The 19,191-nt window shown below is 47.5% G+C and overlaps 1 protein-coding gene across 1 annotated transcript in view; it reads left to right on the top strand.

Annotated features, from left to right (window-relative positions):
• NSMAF (neutral sphingomyelinase activation associated factor) overlaps nucleotides 1–19,191 on the top strand; it is a 606,375-nt gene that overhangs the window by 565,418 nt on the left and 21,766 nt on the right. The gene's annotated exons all lie outside the window — the stretch shown is intronic.

The raw sequence follows: 19,191 nt of genomic DNA, 5'->3' as shown, positions 1-19,191 counted from the left end.
TTTCTCTCTGGCATATCAAAACCGAATTCTCCTGAACATCAGTTCCAAGACACTGATAAAATGCTTCGAGAACGAATGGGGTACCACGTACTCAATTCTATGGATGAACAAGAACTAGCCCGGTCAGCAGTATTATGGGCTGACAATCCTAATATATATAATGATGACACAGTAGCACAGACATTTCTGAACCTCTCCCCAGACGAACAGAAATTAGCAGGTGTATACATGATTCAGCACCTCCTCACGTTATACAGAAACCAAAATTCTGATCCAGGTCCCTTACACGATACATTAGAAGCACTACTCATGGATAGATGGAGAGGTCTGAGTACCAAGTTAATACAAATAATTCTAGAACAACGACACAGATATAATACCTTTTTAGGTTCACAATATGTTTCCGCTCCGCCCCCAGAAAGAAAAATGTATCATATGGAACGTCTACATGGTATTGAAAGTCAGAACCCTTTACGAGAAGTACATCCAGTTATGGGTACCGATAATAATCTGAAACGTGTGTATGTACACACACCTCTGACCAAGTTAGAATTATTGGAAATGAAAAAGCTAGTACCCTGCCACGATAAAGACCCTGCAGGTTTTCACAGAGAACTTAAAGACATGTTACTGATGGGGGATTACACATATGAAGATATCATGAAAATGTTAAAGGTACTGCTGCCCACGGGCATCTACGAGAAGCTCAAGGAAAAAGAATGGGAGGTGGGAGACAAAAAGATCGTATGGGCAGAAATAGAAGACGAGGAGGAAAAACGTACCCCAGGGCTAGGCCTTGGGGAAAAAACTAAAGCATTACCAGGTTTAATAGTACAAGTTCTGCCAAGATTACTGACAACTAGAAAGGAAGACTGGGATGCAATCTCAGCCTGTAAACAGAAACCAGATGAAGATACTAGTGACTTCTATTCAATATTCGAGAAATGTTTCATTATTAATAGTGGTCTAAAACCGAGTAGCGAGTCGTACCCGCACCTTTTTGTATCAAAGTTAGTAGAAAATTCCCTGATAGCAGTTAAAAACCGTGTATATAAGGTTGAGAGTACATGGCAAGCAAATACGCCATCACAGATGTTACAAATGTTACAATATCATCAGAACAGAATTAGAGAAGAACAGGATCATGAACAGAAACGTATGAAAGACACGAAAATGAAAATGTTAGTGGCCCAGTCGGTTCCAGCCGACGGCCAGAGAAAAGGTACGACACAGACAGGAAATTCAGCAGCTCCCGTTAAAGGGACATGCAACTATTGCAAGAAGCCAGGTCACTATGTACATGAATGTCCAGTCCTGCAACATAATATAGCAACAGGTAAAACTAAGGAAAGACCGCATCCACCTAGACAAGACCAGGTCCAGCAACAGACTTCACAGAATACACAGCCTACGCATGTTTCATCACATACAGCACAGACCGCAGCGGTACCACAGCCACAGCCCATTGCCGCGACTCAGCAAGTTTCACAACAAATGTATCAGTATGCCCAATCTGCTTACCCCGATTATCCACGATACACATGAAACAGCCTAGAGAGGGAAGTTGGCTTGCCTCTTATTGAGATTCCTGTAGATCAAGAGGGTCCTTATGTACACAGTCAAGTATTGGGAAAAGACAGAAAATTTTTAATTGACACAGGGGCAAGCCGCACAACAATCAGCCATGACGAAGTCCCAGGGGCACCCCTCTCAGGCTCACAGAATGTTTCCCTTGGTTTTTCAGGACAGCCTATTGTAAATGAGGTATCAGAACCAGTTCCCCTGGCTGTGGGTCCATTATCATGTGTTACAGACCTATTACTTACGAAATCATGTCCAGAAAATTTGTTAGGAATAAAGACATTGAAGGCTCTAGGAGCAGTGATATGTTGCTCTCCGGAAGGAGTTAGACTTTTCTTGCGTGACTTTAAAGGTCACTATGTATTACGAGAGTTTGATGTCAGATTGAGAAATGTACCAGACCACCTGTGGGCACAAGGCCCAACCGATGTAGGCTGCATGCACATTACCCCATACCGTGTTACACTGAAACCAGGTGTTGTTTTACCGAGAATCAGACAATACAAGTTACCGCCCGATGCTGTAGTGGCTTTACTGAAAATCATTGAAGAGCTTATTGCCCAAGGAGTGGTCGTAGAGACCGACTCCAATATCTGCAATTCCCCTATCATTCCGATTCTTAAACGTACTGATCCCAATGCTCCGCCAGTATATCGGCTGGTGATTGATTTACGAGAACTGAATAAATGCATCGTTCCACAGTACCCTGTGGTTCCCGACATCTCTTCCCTATTGACTGCTATTGATCCAGAAGCAACGTTCTTTACTGTAATTGACCTCAAGAACGCCTTCTTCAGTGTGCCTATTGATCCAGAGAGCCAATATCTCTTCGGATTCAGTTTAAATGGACGAAGTTTCAAATTTTCACGCGCACCTCAAGGATTCACAGAAAGCCCCAGCATCTATAGTCAAGCACTGAAAAGACAACTCGATTGTATTCAAATGCCAGTTAACACCGCTTTACTGCAATACGTCGATGATCTACTGATCACCGCACGAAGTGAGCCCGAATGTGAGCAAGCATCACTGACAGTTTTACATTTTCTGGCCGACAAGGGACACAAGGTGTCTCCTTCGAAGCTACAATTCTGTGTTCAGCAAGTTGTGTACTTGGGTCACTTGCTGTCCAAAGTGGGGAGACAGCTCACTCCTGATCGCATTCAGTTAATTGTAAATATGCCACAACCCCAGACACAAAAGGAAGTGCGGGCCTTTATAGGCCTCACCTCGTACTGTAGACAATGGATTCCTCAGTATGCATTTCTAGCTAAACCACTCATTCAGTTGACAACACAGGAGGCAGCGACTTCGACTGTCCTTCCTTGGACTCAGGAACATACACAAGCCTTTGAAGAATTAAAGAAAGCTTTATGTCAAGCACCAGTTTTAGCGACACCATGTTACAGCAAACCTTTTACACTTTTTGTTACAGAACGTGATGGTACAGCGCTGTCTGTCCTCACTCAAGATCAAGCAGGTTCACATAAGCCTTGCGCTTATTTTTCAAGTACATTGGATTCAGTAGCCCAGGCACTCCCTGCGTGCTTGAAGTCAGTAGCAGCAACAGCATTAGCAATCAGACAGAGCGACTCAATTGTTTTAGGACATCAATTAACAGTACAAGTTCCACATTCTGTAGAGGTTCTTTTAAACAGAACCCAGACTCAACACTTGACTATAGCACGACTGACAGGTTATGAATTAACGCTATTCCAGCCACACATAGAAATCAGACGCTGCAGTATTCTGAACCCCGCAACATTGTTACCTTCAATTATGACAGATCCAGCCCCGCATGATTGTATAGAGATCATTAATGCAGTAACAAAGCCCAGACGAGACTTAACCGATGTTCCATTGACAAATCCAGACCTGACACTTTATGTGGATGGTTCATGTATGAGAACAAATACAGGAGAGTTAGTGGCCGCGTATGCAGTGACCACTGAAACCGAAGTAAAGGAAACATATCGTATTGATACACTGTCCGCTCAAGCGGCAGAGCTTATTGCTCTGACCCGAGCCTGTATACTAGCCAAGAACAGAAATGTTAATATATATACAGATTCACGTTATGCCTTCGGAGTTGTACACGACTTCGGAGTGTTATGGCAAGAACGAGGTTTCCTGACCTCTCATGGTGCCAAGATCCAGCACGGTCCCCTCATTCAAGCACTGTTAGAAGCAATACATCTGCCTTCAGGTATATCCGTCATGAAGTGTAAAGCACATACTAAAGTTACTGATTCCGTTTCCCAGGGTAACGACCTGGCAGACCAGACAGCAAAACATACAGCATTGACTCACACTCAGACAACTGACGTGACAAAGACAATAGTACCGACACATTGTATGACAGTTAGGGATCCCGCCCTAGATGTAATCGATATTCAGACACATGCTACTACAGATGAAATAAAGAAATGGACCGAACTAGGAGGGATTCAGACAGATCAAGGATGGATGACGAAGGGAAAATCTACATGGTTTCTCCCCGACTCTATGGTTCAAGTCATAATCAATACAGCACATAGTCCAGCACATCTAGGAGAAAAAGCGATGTTAGACAGTATACAGAATCTCTGGTATAACAAACACTTACGAGCAGCAGCAAAACAGAAAGTGCGTACGTGCATGATCTGTTGTCAGTTCATTCCAGGTAAAAGCGTCCCTGTAGAGCAAGGTGGATTTCATCCTCCTGATCACCCTTTTGAAGTCCTCCAGATGGATTATATCCAGATGGACCGTTGTCGAGGTTTTAAGTACGTCCTCGTAGTTGTTTGTGCACTTTCCCGTTGGACCGAAGCATATCCAGTCCCAGATTATACTGCTCCGACCACTGCCAGGCAGCTGGTTCGAGAATTCTTCCCACGATACGGCTTGCCTCGTGTCGTGTACTCAGATAACGGACAGCCATTCTCATCCGAATTGATGAAGCAGGTTTCCTTGCTGCTAGGATATCAGTGGAGATTCCATTGTGTCCGACATCCCGAAGCTGCAGGCCTTGTAGAGAGGCATAACCAGACATTAAAGACCCGTCTTGCTAAAGTTTGTAAAGAAAAAGGGGTCGACTGGATAGTCGCCCTGCCAGTTGCACTGTTTTACATGAGGATGGTCGCCCACTCGCGATCAGGACTATCCCCGTATGAAGTGGTCTTTGGCAGGCCACCGAATATGTGGGGGACGCCCATACCGAAGAAAATTACCGATGTTGATTGTAATATGCTGACAGATTACCTTGCCTCCTTGATGTCTGCACTCCAATCATGTCGTTCACAGGTTGCCGCAGCCTTCCCTGACAACACTGATGTAAAGCCGCATGATGTCCGTCCAGGCGATCTGGTCCTGATTAGGAACTTCGACAGGAAAAGTCCGCTGGAGCCCCGCTGGAAAGAGCCGAAGATCGTCCTTCTCACCACGAGGACCGCTATAAAGATCGAAGGCAGAAAGGGGTGGATCCACACAAGTCATGTGAAAAAATACAATGAACTAATGCCAGGAAAAGACTTGTCCACCCCTTCCAAAGACTGTATCGAACCTAGTGACTTTAAAGTTCCGAAACAAGAGACAACTCCCCAAGAGGAATATAAACTAAAACTCCGATCTAGCAAGTCAGACAGTTTAATTGTTTAAGTCCTCCCCTAGGTGAATCGGTTAAATAGTTTCTGACATGTATCCCCTAGATCGAGATAGAGAGAGAGAGAAACAACTCAAGAAACACGCATATTGTAAATCACTACGTAGTCACTGTATAGTGACATTATTGATTATGTTTTTTCTAAGTTTTCTGATTATTGTTGCAAGTATATTGCTTTCTATATATTACCCTATTTTCAAGCGTGAACAATCTGTTTATAATGTCACTGCTGAACATTCTTTTAGTAAATTACCTCCCCATGAACTTTCTTACAGACTTGCGCTGCGCAACAACACATTCATTAGTATGTTACATCACTCCCATCAGACTAACAATGCTACAAACTGTTGGATATGTGGCCGACTCCCTCCCTATCAGAAATACAAGGGAGTTCTGCCCCTCTTCCCGTACCCATTCACTCACAATGGCTCCTGTGGAGCCTGGTTTAGAATAATAAATTCCGTAGATCCTGATATTGCTGTTTTTAAAGGGAGTTGGGTTTGGGGAAACTTGAACTTAGTTCTGCTTAATGCCTGTTATCCTGACAAGAAGGGACTTCCCATTAGAATAGGAACTGATCTAGAAAATGAAGTATATGGATTAGGTAATTATACAATTAACCTTATGATTCTCACTGTTGAATCCGAAACTGCACCAGTTCTCTCTGCTATGTCAGTATTACCAGTCACTGGTGAATTATGTGTCAGTAAGAAAGGTTCCGTACACTTAGGTCATAGTAAATGTACTACTGTGGTCGAATTCAGTGATCAAGGCAAGTCTTCCTTCAGAGCAACTCGTCATTCCTACTTTGTTTGTGGTCATACCGCATACATACGTTTACCTCTAGATTGGGATGGTACCTGTTACATTGCATTCCTTCTGCCACCTGTTTTCCTAGCTCCTGACTATCACAGAAATACAAATCTAGTAAAGAATAGACTCCGAAGAGATCTCCCGATTGTCGACTATACTGAAACGGCATGGGAGCAATACACAGATTTCAATAAAGGTTTCTTTTTCTTCACAGGCCCCGTCCAAAATAGTAAATTAATTCGCAGATTAACTAGAACACTTGAAGCAGTAGTGAATGAAACTGCCTCCGCCCTAGGTAACTTAACAGAGGAGCAGTCCGCTATACGGATTGTTGTTCTTCAGAATCGTCTTGTTATTGACGTCATCTTGGCAGACAGAGGCGGAGCTTGTAAGGTCATCGGGTCAAGTTGCTGTATTTTCATTCCAGAAAACGCGCCAACAGTATATCAAGCTATTACACGTCTTCATAAAATTGCAAATCTGATACATCAGAATCCAGGCACCTGGACTTGGTCCGGTTGGTTCTGGACAACGTTAACCGCTTGGGGATGGAAGCTCCTATCCTTCCTGGGCATTGCCCTTGCTATAGTATTCAGTTGCTGCCTGTGCCTACAGTGTGGGCCAGCGATTTGTGGCCTGTGCGTCACTTCATGTATTGAACATTCCAGTTTTCACTTAAAACGCGAAAAGAAGAAAGAAGAGCAAATGATGTTACAAGAACAGACTGATCGGTTTATGAGAATCGATATATCATGAAGGGTCCGTAGGGAACAAGGAGGGAATGAGGAAATATAAATTTTATGGTCAAGTAATGTTCCCTAACGTGTACCCCACCGTCTCCATGTACCAGCCTAAAGTGCATGTAACTTCCCTCCTGTGCCAGCTATGAAGACGCAAATACATTTGCGTCCAACGTTAACATGTCCTCTTTCAGATCCACCATGAATGGATCGATAATTCAGTTCCTAAGTATGCCATGCCAACGTCTTTATATGGTGCATGTATGGTCAAATTGCACCCGTTTCTAAGGCTCCGCAAGGCCCAGATGCAAGTCCAGGCCTCGAGCCTCCTGAAACGCTCCGAAGTCACAGCCCCCACCTGTATCTCTGAACTCTGCCTTACTCCCTGTGCGGCTCATGGCGCTTAGCTCAGCCTGCTGCCTGCCAAGACTGTATTCACCCTTCGAATTATCTGTTCCGCTCCTCGAAAATGCATTCCTGCCTACTAGTTTAAGTAAACATTCCCCCAGCTGCAGGGCGAAGGGCCCGGCCTCGCTGTCTCCACGCAAGTAATTCATAGCCTCTGTTTCCATGGAAGGCCCATGCCCCCGCATCTCATGCAGACACTCAGGCGCTTATACACGCACTCACAGTCAGTATAGAGTAGCTTCTGCCCCAGAGACCTTTCCCTCTAGATAGTATGGTTCCCAAACATCAGATATCAGATATGATAGAAGTACGAGTTGATCTGACATGCCAGACTTCTGTCTCTTTCCGCCAGTGTAAATGTCAAGTTCCCTGCACCCGTCTGTTTCACGTCAATCATACGTCATGCAGCTGCGCGCGCATCCATGCCTCTGATTTCTGCTGACATTACAAGATTCTGCTTTGTCGCCACCTACTTGTGACGTTTCTAGCACACACCTCTGTGTTCACGCCCAGTTCACGCCTTCTAATTACGTATTGCTAACACGTGGATGCTGTTATCATGCTGTTATCTTGTTTCTCTCAGCTGTTACGCCTCCTGCATTGGTGTCTATAATGTAACTCAAGTATATAAGCTATGTATTGTCAATAAAATATTGCTCTATCCCTTCCTGAACCCCTGTGGTTGCAGGAACATGATATCCAGTTCTAGAACGATTCCTTTTTAAGGAATAAAACCCCTAAGAACTCTAACACCACGGACTCTGCCTCTTTCTTTCCGATTGAGTTATTATTGATTAAGTACTTACCTGCATAGAAATTAAGACGGTAAATTAAATATTTACCACATGTGACATGTGTATGTGGGAAAAGATATGTAGGTTCCACCATTCACCCTGCACATGTTAGAATTCTACAACACCTAAGGGCAATAGCGAACAAAGACCCAACGTACCCAGTAGCTAGGCACATTAATCAGCTACATGAAGGGAATGCCCAAAGCCTATCATACTATGTCATCGACAACGTACCCAGGAGCATAAGAGGAGGCAATCGTAAACTGGCCTTACGTCGCCTAGAGTCCAGATACATAATCCTTCTGAACTCTAAAATCCCGTTCGGTTTGAAAGCGGATGAATCCCTGAACGTACATCTGTAACCAGTCTGTACTGTTTTCTTTCCTGAATACCCATTCTTAACATCTGCAGTTCAACTACTACTTAATTGTTTTAAATCACGAGCACATTAGGACACCACGACCACATTCCCTTTAATTCACCACTTCACTTAGATTCACCATTATTCACCAATCACTTCCCAAGGTACACTATACAAGTTTCTAGCCACCTACTCCACTTGGAGACTATTTGTGTCCATTGTGCAATGTTCTAATGCTGAGATTTTAAGAAAGGTTTGACACTATGGCAGAAGTACAGCTTGTGATATATTTACGCATGCGCAAAATCATGTTAACAATAAATAACATTGTACGCAAGATGACTATTAGCAACATTGTCAATCCAATTGTATATGCCGCAAACAGTTGATAACATAGATTGAATATGTAACAATGCAACTTGGTGCTCACATCGTTGTAGAATCACCTGAATACACCATTCAGTGTGTTTTGCAAATGGGCTTACACCCAGGAGTGCTCAACTCCGAATGCGACCAACCTTCAGTCGCACGTGCCATAATCCAACAGCCACTTGGCCGGGTTTGGGATCACAATGTTAATGTCAACCACAACAACTTCAGGCGCAATGGAGCAGGCCAATGGCAGAATAACACGCATGAAGGTTAAACTTGTAAATAGTGTTGGTGCACGCTTTAAGTTAATTTAGAGTGTTCTCTCTGCAAAAAATATACGGGTGTGAATTATACAAACATGAAGTATCTTAGAGACGTTTTATGAACTGTGTTTCCTATGTACTCTACAAAGTTTCAGAAAAAAGTGTAAGAGACTGCCATGATGAAATAATGTGCAAGTCATGAACTCTTCTATGTCCATACATGAGGTTCATATACCTGTAACCATAGCAATCCTCAGCCAATTGAAACTTGTGTAACACATAAATGCCTATGTGACCATGTAACATATATGTATATATATATTAACAGAATGTTCATGCAGATGTAGTTAACAAGGCGGGAGAAAGCCGCTGAAACGCGTCTAAGCAGCAAATGAGCCATTAAATATCGTTTGGATTATGATTCACGGAGTCAGCGACTTATTTTGATGGAAAGTTTGGTTTGGTGATTATATATATATATATCAAACAACAGATAGCGCTGTCCTTTCAAAACATAACACTCCTCTGGCTAAGAAGTACAACAAAAAAAGTTCCAAGGAATCCAAGCGCCTTATTTGACAAAATCAATTAATGGGCAGCCTGCAAAGATCAGTCCCAACATGTGTCAGCTTTGCTTCCAAGCCTTGTTCACAGGACAAATTAAAGTTGCTGCCCTTAGAAAATGACCATGTGTCTTAAAGACTACTTGGATTGTCGCTTATCGGACCCCTGGGTCCGTATCGAATATAGAGAAACCTAAATCAGTTTATTTTATATTGAGTTCCAGACAGCCACTTTCTGCTAATAGTACTTCTAACTTATATAATGAACAGCCATGTTAGGGATGTTTGGTACAGATTATCTTAAAATTGTCAAATCTTTTAGTAGCTATTGAGTGCATGATCTTATTGTTTTTATTTGGTGACAGAATAGATTCTATGTGGATGGACACAAAACAGAGTAATTAAAGAGGTGTTGACGTGCAGTGGGGTTGCCTGGAACTCGTCAACAGATTTCAAGTGGTCTACAAGCACAGAGGAGATACCTATTGAAGCTAGAGCTTGTAGTAAAAAGACATCTGGCTTACTCTTACAAGTACCAAAGCTTTGGTGGTATTAATATTTACACTCAAGCAATTTTTTCACATCCACCTCTCCACTCAAAGGCACAAAAGACTTCTAGAATAACAGCTAAGACCAATTCTTATCTCTAAAAAAAGGTTGTGATTTAGCAGCGATAGCTGTCAGTTTATTTAGGATAGTCCCATACTTCACTATAAGGGCACAGTATTGTATTTGTCATGCCCAGAGTTCTTCATTAGTTATATCTGAAAGAAACAGGTTAGTATTAGATTCCTTACCTTAGAATATCCCTAGGCGCCAGACTGGATCGGAAACTTTTGCTTAGCAGTACCCTTGTGCGTCGGTAGGCGTCGTCTGTGGCTCCGCGTCCGTCGTTGGTGCCGGGATGACGTCGCCGGAGTACTTAGACGCCGCCCTCGCGCACTGACGTCAGTTCTTCTTTTTTCTGCGCCAGCAAAAGCAGATCCGGAAAAAGTTGTACCCTTAGTCATTTTTTTACTAACTTTTTCGATCCTTTTTGATCATTTTTCGAAGTCTATCGACTCCGACGGTGCCGGTAGGGATGCCCGGGGTTAAACCCTGCGTCGACTGCAACCGACTGATGTCGGTTACCAACCCCCATCGCCGGTGCCTTCACTGTCTGGGCCCCGACCATGATGACAAGTCCTGCTCCAACTGCCGGGCCCTGAAGTCCAAAGCTAGACGGGAGCGGTCCCGCAAGCGACTCGAGCTCGGTCTGTCGGCCCGCACCGCTCGAGGTCCCGGTCCGCGAGGAGGTCGAGGGACTGGTCGCGGGGTCGGAGTCATTAAAGCTCCTGGAGTCGTCACCAGTCTTCGGGCTCGAAGTCCTCAGGTAAGAGGCACAAGAAGTCGAAGAGGCGTCATCGCTCTTCTGACTCCCCCCGACGCTCGTGCAACATGGCCAGGGGTTCGGGCGAAACCGCCCCCGCGGCCCCGCTGGAGCCGCAGGCGTCGCGGCCTGCTCCATACCCGCCGGTCCCTTGGCAGAACGCGACGCCGGAGATCGAGGCGTTCCTCATGGCCATGAGGTCACTCGATCCTCCGTTGGGTTCCGCGGCGCCTTCGGGCCAAGCGGCCCGACTGGGTCCCCACGTGGGCCAGGTGCTTTGGCCCCAGCGCCGTCGGGTGCTTCAGCCCCGGCGCCGTCGGCGACTTTGGTCCCGACGCCGCAGGGTCCCGCTAGATCCGGGTCGTCGCCGGTCGACCTCGCCGGCGCCGGCCCCCAGGGTGTCACCTCCGGCGCCGTCCCAGGACGACATTGTCCCTGGTCCTACCCTCGATTCGGGTCCAGCCTCGACGCCGATGGGAGATTTCTATTTCTATGACCCGGCCCCATCCTTAGACCCTGAGTATCAGGAGATGGGTGGCGAGGAGGATTGGGAGGGGTCCGAGGACCCTCTGGCACGTGAGTGCCAGTCTTCTCAGGACTGGACAGGTGAGCTTGGGGAGGCCTGTGGTCTGGACACTTCGCCCGACACTGGTTTTGTCTCCCCTCCTATAGTGGCTACGGAGGAGGGGGCTGCCTATAGTGTGGTGCTGACACGGGCTGCCAAAGACTTGGGCCTTGAGCTCCCTGTCGCGGCCGTGAGGACTAACCTCCTCACTGAGGTCCTTAAACCGCAGGCAAGCTCGGCTGAGCCTCTGCTGCCGTTTAATGAGGCCTTGTCAGACGTTCTTCTGGGCACTTGGTCCAAGCCCGCTACAGGTCCGCCTGTAGATAGGAACGTGGCCAGGCGCCACCGCCCGACTCCGGCGACCCTTGCTTCCTGTCCACCCACCCCACCCCCGAGAGCCTGGTCATCCATCCAGGCCTCTAACTCCCAGACCGTATTCCCGACGGCTCCTCCTGATCAAGAATCCAAGAGGGATGAGCAATACGGGAAAAATGTATTCTCCTCCCTGAGTTTGGGGTTGCGGTCAGTCAACGCTGCGTGCCCCTTGGGCCGTTACACCCACTCTCTGTGGGACACAGTCGCGGACGTGCTGCCACAATGTCCGGAGGGGGTCCGGACTAAACTCGCCCAAGCCCTTGCGGAGGGTCAAGATGCGGCACGGTATTCCATCCGGTTTGGGCTGAATACCACGGACTCACTGGGCAGAGCGATCGCAACGTCGGTGGCGATTCATCGCCACGCCTGGTTGAGGTCCGCCAACTTTTCGGCTGATGTACAAAACACCCTTATGGACATGCCGTTTGATGGCCGTCGCCTCTTTGCCGAAAAGGCAGACCATGCGCTTGAGCGCTTTAAGGACTCCAGGGCTACGGCCAAGTCCTTGGGCCTCTCGGCCCGCGCCAGCAAGCGGCTGCCTTTCACTACTTTTGTGGCCAAGGAAGGGGCGCCCCACATGTCCTGCCAGCCACGGGCTGCAGACTACCATCCAGCGTGGTGGCGGATGTGGAAACCGCCGTGGCGGCGGTCAGAGACAACGGCGAGGCCAGTCCACACCTGCCCCTGCAGCATCCGCCTCAAAACCCTCCAAGTCCGAGCTTTCAGGCCCATGTGACGCCAGTGAGGGGCAGGGTTCGCCATCACCACCTCCACTGGCGCACTGTCACATCGGACAAGTGGGTGCTGCAAATCATCCGAAGGGGCTACTCCCTCCCCTTCGAGGCGACTCTTCCAGCCATGCCACAGCAGTACCACAGCGTGACGGGGGACCACTTGAAACTTCTACAAGAGGAAGTTACGGCCCTCTTGGCCAAGGGGGCCATCGACCGCGTTCCTGGACCAGAAGTAGGTTGTGATTGTTACTCACACTACTTTCTGGTACCCAAGAAGGGCAAGAGGGCCTACGCCCTATCTTGGACCTGCGGAACGTCAACCGCTTCCTCCGGAAGGAGAAGTTCAAGATGCTGACACTGGCTCAGGTCTTAGCTGCCCTGGACCCAGGAGACTGGATGGTAGCGTTGGACTTGCAGGACACTTATTTTCATATCCTCGTCCTACCGGCCCACCTACGTTACCTGCGGTTCACGGTAGGCCACGGGCACTTTCAGTTTACCGTGCTCCCCTTCGGCCTTACCAGCTCCCCACCGGTGTTCACGAAAGTGATGGCAGTGGTCGCAGCTCATCTGCGCAGGTTAGGGGTTTCAGTCTTCCCCTACCTCGGCGACTGGCTGTTGAAGGCGGGCTCGCCCCAGACAGTCGTCAGCCACCTCCAGACTACGGCCGACCTCCTGCACCTGCTGGGGTTCTCCATCAATGTGCCGAAGTCGCACCTGTGTCCCTCTCAGAAGCTCCTCTTCATTGGAGCGGTTCTAGACTCTGCGCAGTTTCGGGTTTATCCTCCCGAACAGCGGGTTCAGGATATTCAGGCTCTGATTCTGATCTTTCAGCCGTTATCCCGGGTCTCGGTCAGGTTGACGCTGCGGCTTCTGGGGCTGATGGCCTCCTGCATCCTTCTGGTGCATCACGCCAGGTGGCGGATGCGGGCTCTGCAGTGGGACCTGAAGTTTCAGTGGGCCCAGCATCAGGGCAACTTGTCCGACCATGTCTTGATCTCGGAGAGCACTGCAAGACAGTTGCAGTGGGGGCTCACGGACCGTGATTGGGTCCGCGGGAGATCCCTCTCCCTATCCCAACCGGAGCACGTAGTTGTGACGGACGCGTCCCCCCAGGGCTGGGGGGCCACATGGGAGAGGCAGAGATCAGAGCCCTCTGGTCTCCGGCGGAGTCCCGGCTCCACATCAACCTTCTGGAGCTGCGGGCGATCCGGCTTGCACTGAAGGCATTCCTCCCCTCTGTCTGGGGGAGTGTAGTGCAGGTATTCACGGACAACACCACCGCCATGTGGTACTGCACCAAACAGGGCGGCGTGGGTGCCAGGAGGCTCTGCGCCTCTGGCAGTGGCTGGAACATCAGGGCGTGACCCTGGTGGTTCAACACCTGGCAGGTTCCCTGAACACCAGGGCGGATAAACTCAGCCGTCGGTGCATGATGGATCACGAATGGCGTCTGAACTCGGACGTGACGCAAGGCCTCTTTCAGCAGTGGGGAGAGCCTTGGTTAGATCTATTCGCCACAGAGGAGAACGCGTAATGTCATCAGTTCTGCGCGTTAGAATTTCCAAGGCGGCACTCGCTCGGAGACGCTTTTCATCGCGAGTGGAGCTGCGGTCTGTTGTACGCCTTTCCGCCTATACCACTTCTGCCCAGAGTGCTGAAGAAGATCAAACGCGACCGGGCCCAAGTGATCCTTGTGACTCCGAACTGGGCACGAAGATACTGGTATCCCGAGCTACTCGGCATGTCTGTCGATCCCCCCCCCGCCCAATTCGTCTGCCTCTTCAGGAGGACCTTCTGTTGGAGCAGCAGGGGACGGTCCTCCACCCGAACCTGTCCAGTGTCCACCTCCATGCTTGGAGAGTGAGAGGCGACAGTTTAGGCCATTTGACTTGCCTCCTGAAGTTTGTAATGTGATTCTGGCAGCCTGGCGTCCCTCCACAAAGTCGGTATACGCCTGCAGGTGAAACAGATTTGTGGCATGGTGCACAGCAAAGGCTGTGGTTCCACACTCTGCCCCCCTTTCTGAGGTTCTCCTCTTCCTCCTTTCTCTTGCCCAGCAGGGCTCTGCTCTGGGCACTATCAAGGGCTACCTTTCTGCCCTTTCCGCCTTCTTAAGGCTACCTGATCAGCCTTCTTTGTTTAAGTCCCCGATTGTAAATAGGTTCTTGAAGGGCATCACTCATATGTTCCCCCCCTGTTTCTTTCGTGATGCCCCAGTGGGACTTGAACCTGGTTCTGACTTACCTGATGTGCGCTCCTTTTGAGCCGCTTCATAACTGTCCTCTCCGTCTTCTTACCCTTAAGACTGCTTTCCTGGTTGCCATCACCTCTGCCAGGAGAGTGAGTGAGCTCCAGGCTCTGTCATCCAAGCCTCCTTTCCTTTCTGTCCATCCGGACAAGGGTGTGTTGCGGACAAGACCCTCTTTCCTGCCCAAGGTAGTCACAGCTTTCCACGTCGGGCAGTCCATCACCTTGCCCACCTTCTTTCCGCCTCTGCATCCCTCTAAAGAGGAAGAGCAGCTCCACCGTCTGGACCCAAAACGTGCGCTCTCATACTATCTGGATCGCACATGCCAGTTCCGGGTGGATGACCAACTCTTTGTTGGTTACGTGGGCGCTAAGAAGGGGTGGGCGGTGCACAAACGGACCATCTCTCAGTGGGTCGTCTTGTGCATCAATATATTTAGAAGTCAACAAGGGCACCCAAACGAGTCAGCAAGGGACCTCGAGGATCATATTTATGAAAGCAACAATGGTCCCATTGCATAATCAAAATTCAGGCAGTAGTCAATATAGACACAATGGTTACTATAATGGGTTTAGGCATGTCCAGCCGGACAGAGGTCTCAATCTTTTTACTTATCACAAAAAAATGAATAGGAATTTCCATCCCTCCGGACTTGGTTGTTCAGGCAGTAGTGTCTTGCGAACTTGTGCAGCGAGGCCCACGTAGCTGCCTGACATATGTCCTGCAAGGGGACTCCCCGGCTCAGGGCAGTAGTAGCCGCCGTGGCCCGAGTGGAATGGGCCCTCAGCCCAACAGGGGGCTCCTTTTTAGCCAAGGAGTAGCATGACTTGATGCACAAGACTTTCCTTCAACAATTCTATGTAGTGGGGCACAAGCCTGTACCCTAACACATACAGATTGGCATGGTGAAGAATGTCGCAAACAGAAAACACAAGGCTTTTAGGCAAAAACTTCAGATTCCTGTAGATAATAATGCAACAGAAATTCCAGTCACAACATCATGGGGATCTTCATCAGGACATTAATAATGCCTAAACAATTTACACCTTTGTAGCATAGAAAGAAAATATGGAGAAAGGCAATGTTTACAATGTTGACACGAGAGTAATGAATTACATACAATAGTGCAGTGGGTGCCCGTGGGTGGTGAGTCATAATACTCCTAAAAGGCTATTAACTAAAGTGAAATGGCGGTGTGAAAATAAGTGCAAATCCCGGACCATTTGAATTGCTACGGCGAGCAAGAAAGTGGGGGAGAAACCGCACACACTCATATAGAAATAGGCGCAATCCCGGTTTTACCTCTCTTGCACCGTATACGGCTCACACGCCCTTTTGCGCCTATTTCTATATGAGTGCGTGCCACACAATCCCGGTATTACCTCTCTTGCACCACGTAAGGTTCACACTTTCCTTTTGCGCCGTCTCGCTAATTTACTTTATTAACCCTGCCCGCGATTTTAACCACATTTTCACCATATATACTCACCTTTAGTCATTCTCTAAATGCCCTTCTTAACGTATTCCTAGCTCACTGCCCAACTCGGACGTTCCAACCTATCACACGGTTCGGAATCCAGACACGGTTTCTCCCCCACTTTCTTGCTCGCCATAGCAATTCAAATGGTCCGGGATTTGCACTTATTTTAACACCGCCATTTCACTTTAGTCAATAGCCTTTTAGGAGTATTATGACTCACCACCCACGGGCACCCACTGCACTATTGTATGTAATTCATTACTCTTGTGTCACCATTGTAAAAATTGTCTTTCTCCTTATTTTCTTTCTAGGCTATAAAGGTGTAAATTGTTTAGGCATTATTAATGTCCTGATGATGATCCCCATGATTAGATAGCGGGATCGAAACGCCGTCGACTTCTTTGTACACCATATACTTATAACGTATACCAAGTGTTATATATTTGTAATGGTGTGACTGGAATTTCTGTTGCATTATTACCTACAGGAATCTGAAGTTTTTGCCTAAAAGCCTTGTGTTCACTGTTTGCGACCTTCTTCACCATGCCAATCTGTATGTGTTAGGGGACAGGCTTGTGCCCACCTACATAGAATTGTTGAAGGAAAGTCTTGCGCATCAAGGCATGCTACTCCTTGGCTTAAATAGAGCCTCCTGTTGGGCTGAGGGCCCATTCCACTCGGGCCACGGCGGCTACTACTGCCCTGGGCCGGGGAGTCCCCTTGCAGGACATATGTCAGGCAGCTACGTGGGCCTCGCTGCAAAAGTTCGCAAGACACTACTGCCTGAACAGCCAAGTCCGGAGGGATGGCTTCTTTGGCCGTTCCGTCCTCCAGGACTTTCTGGTGTGATTATTGGTTCGCAGACCCACCACTGGGGTTGGTATTGCAGGAGTATCTATTCTAAGGTAAGGAATCTAATACTAACCTGTTTCTTTCAGATGCACAAGTTACTTACCTTCGGTAACGATATATCTGTAAGAAACTGTAGTTAGTATTAGATTCCTTACCGCCCCACCCATCCTCCCCATTCTGCAAACCGATATCTAGGGTTAAGGTCATCCCCCTTCAGGGCCCTAGTTTCATGGCACCAGTGTTGGTTTTTATCATGGCTCTGCGTTTCTGGCGCAGAAAAGCTGTGTATAAGAACTGACGTCAGCGCGCGAGGGCGGCGTCTAAGTACTCCGGCGACGTCATCCCCGCGCCAACGACGCTGACGACGGACGCGGAGCCGCAGACGACGCCTACCGACGCGCAAGGGTACTGCTACGCCAAAGTTTCTGGATCCAGTCTGACGCCTGGGAATATTCTAAGGTAAGGAATCGAATACTAACTACTGTTTCTTACAGATATATCGTTACCGAAGGTAAGTAACTTGTGCATCACCCTCAAAGACAGAGTTTCATATCTGGGGCATGTGGGAAATATTTGCTGAGTGCTTTTGGCTATAAAGAAGTTGCTGGTAAAATATGCTTCTCATGAGCACCGTCCATCGATGGAATCAGCCGCCTCCAATGCTTCTACAGTTATTCTTCCCTCCATTGTTTTGTATGCATCACACTTCAATTTTATTTGTTGACAATGTTGTACAAAAAGCTATGCAACAGTTTGTGTTTTTCATTGCTTGAAACATGTAAACGAATGTAGGTAAGTGTTTTAAAGTAGTTAGTGGTTTTATGTTTGGCTAGATGTCTTTGCAATCTCTCTGGCTGCAGATGTAAGAGCTGTATCTGTCCAGCACAAGACTGACCTCCATTTACTTCAAAATCGGCATCCCTTTTAATTCTTAATCTACTGACACTATGCCTGATACCTAGACTGGAAAGGATGATGGTTCCAAGAATAAAATATCTCCCTCCTTTTGGTTTAATTTTTCACTTGCGAGGGACTCCTTTCCCTGGCTGACACCATTATGAAGTCCCTTTGGAACCAGGTGGACCGTTCACTCCAGATGTTATTTTGAGGTCTTTGATAAAGGGGGTGCTGGGTGTTGAGTATTAATACAGAGCCCCTCCTTTGCTTACATGGAGTCCATCCTTAGCAGTGTTTCATCTGTTGTTCAAGCACAATCTTCAGGGATTCCCAGTACACCAAGAATGTATTTTATCATTTATTCTGGCTCTGCAGTATAGACAGTTGCAATTATTTAATACTCGAAAATTTTTAGAATGTGTTCCTGCTCAAGTACCAACAACATACGGAATTTGACCATTGCAGAATATGGGGTTGTCTCTTACTCCTTTGTCAAAGTGAAATTGAGGGCAATAACATAGCCCAGTCTATCAAACAAAAATCATGTACGCAGCTTCTTTATAAAGCCTCCCTGCCTGTCCTGATTTCACGCTGATGTTTGTGTGTCATACAGAGTCCAGCCAAGAGCCATTCATGGAGAACATCTTCTAAAAATAAGTCATAGTATAGTGCTGTTCCAGGAACAGCAACCCCTTGTTATGCCTGTGCAGCAGTTTGCAGCATAGGCAGTGAACACATAAAGCACCCATAGATTCTGCTTGTAAATCATCTGCATAAGACTCTGGTTCTGTAGTTGAGGCACATCAACGCATCAAAAACCTTAGAACCTTCATGTAGTTTGGGCAGTGGCCTTGATAGTCCTACAAAGAGCCACACATCTTGCTGGCCACTTTCACTAGTGTCTGCAGGTCTGCCACATTTGGTGGCACCTATCTGAAATATACACCACTCTACCTCCTGAACTATGGTTTCCTGTGATTTTAAAGGTTTAGTCTGGCTTTTTGTTATGACCTTTACATCAGATGTGCTTATTTTTCTTGAGGTCTGGTTGATCTAGATAAGGCATAGTGCAATCTGACTGCATTTGGCCTAGTCATTGCTTACGATCATGAGCTAGCTATTCTCAAGCATAAGCC

Source organism: Lissotriton vulgaris, chromosome 4_1, assembly GCF_964263255.1.
Source record: "Lissotriton vulgaris chromosome 4_1, aLisVul1.2, whole genome shotgun sequence".
Classification (NCBI taxonomy): Eukaryota; Metazoa; Chordata; class Amphibia; order Caudata; family Salamandridae; genus Lissotriton; species Lissotriton vulgaris.
Note: the sequence above shows the minus strand (reverse complement) of the source record. Positions and strands in the feature narration are given on the sequence as shown.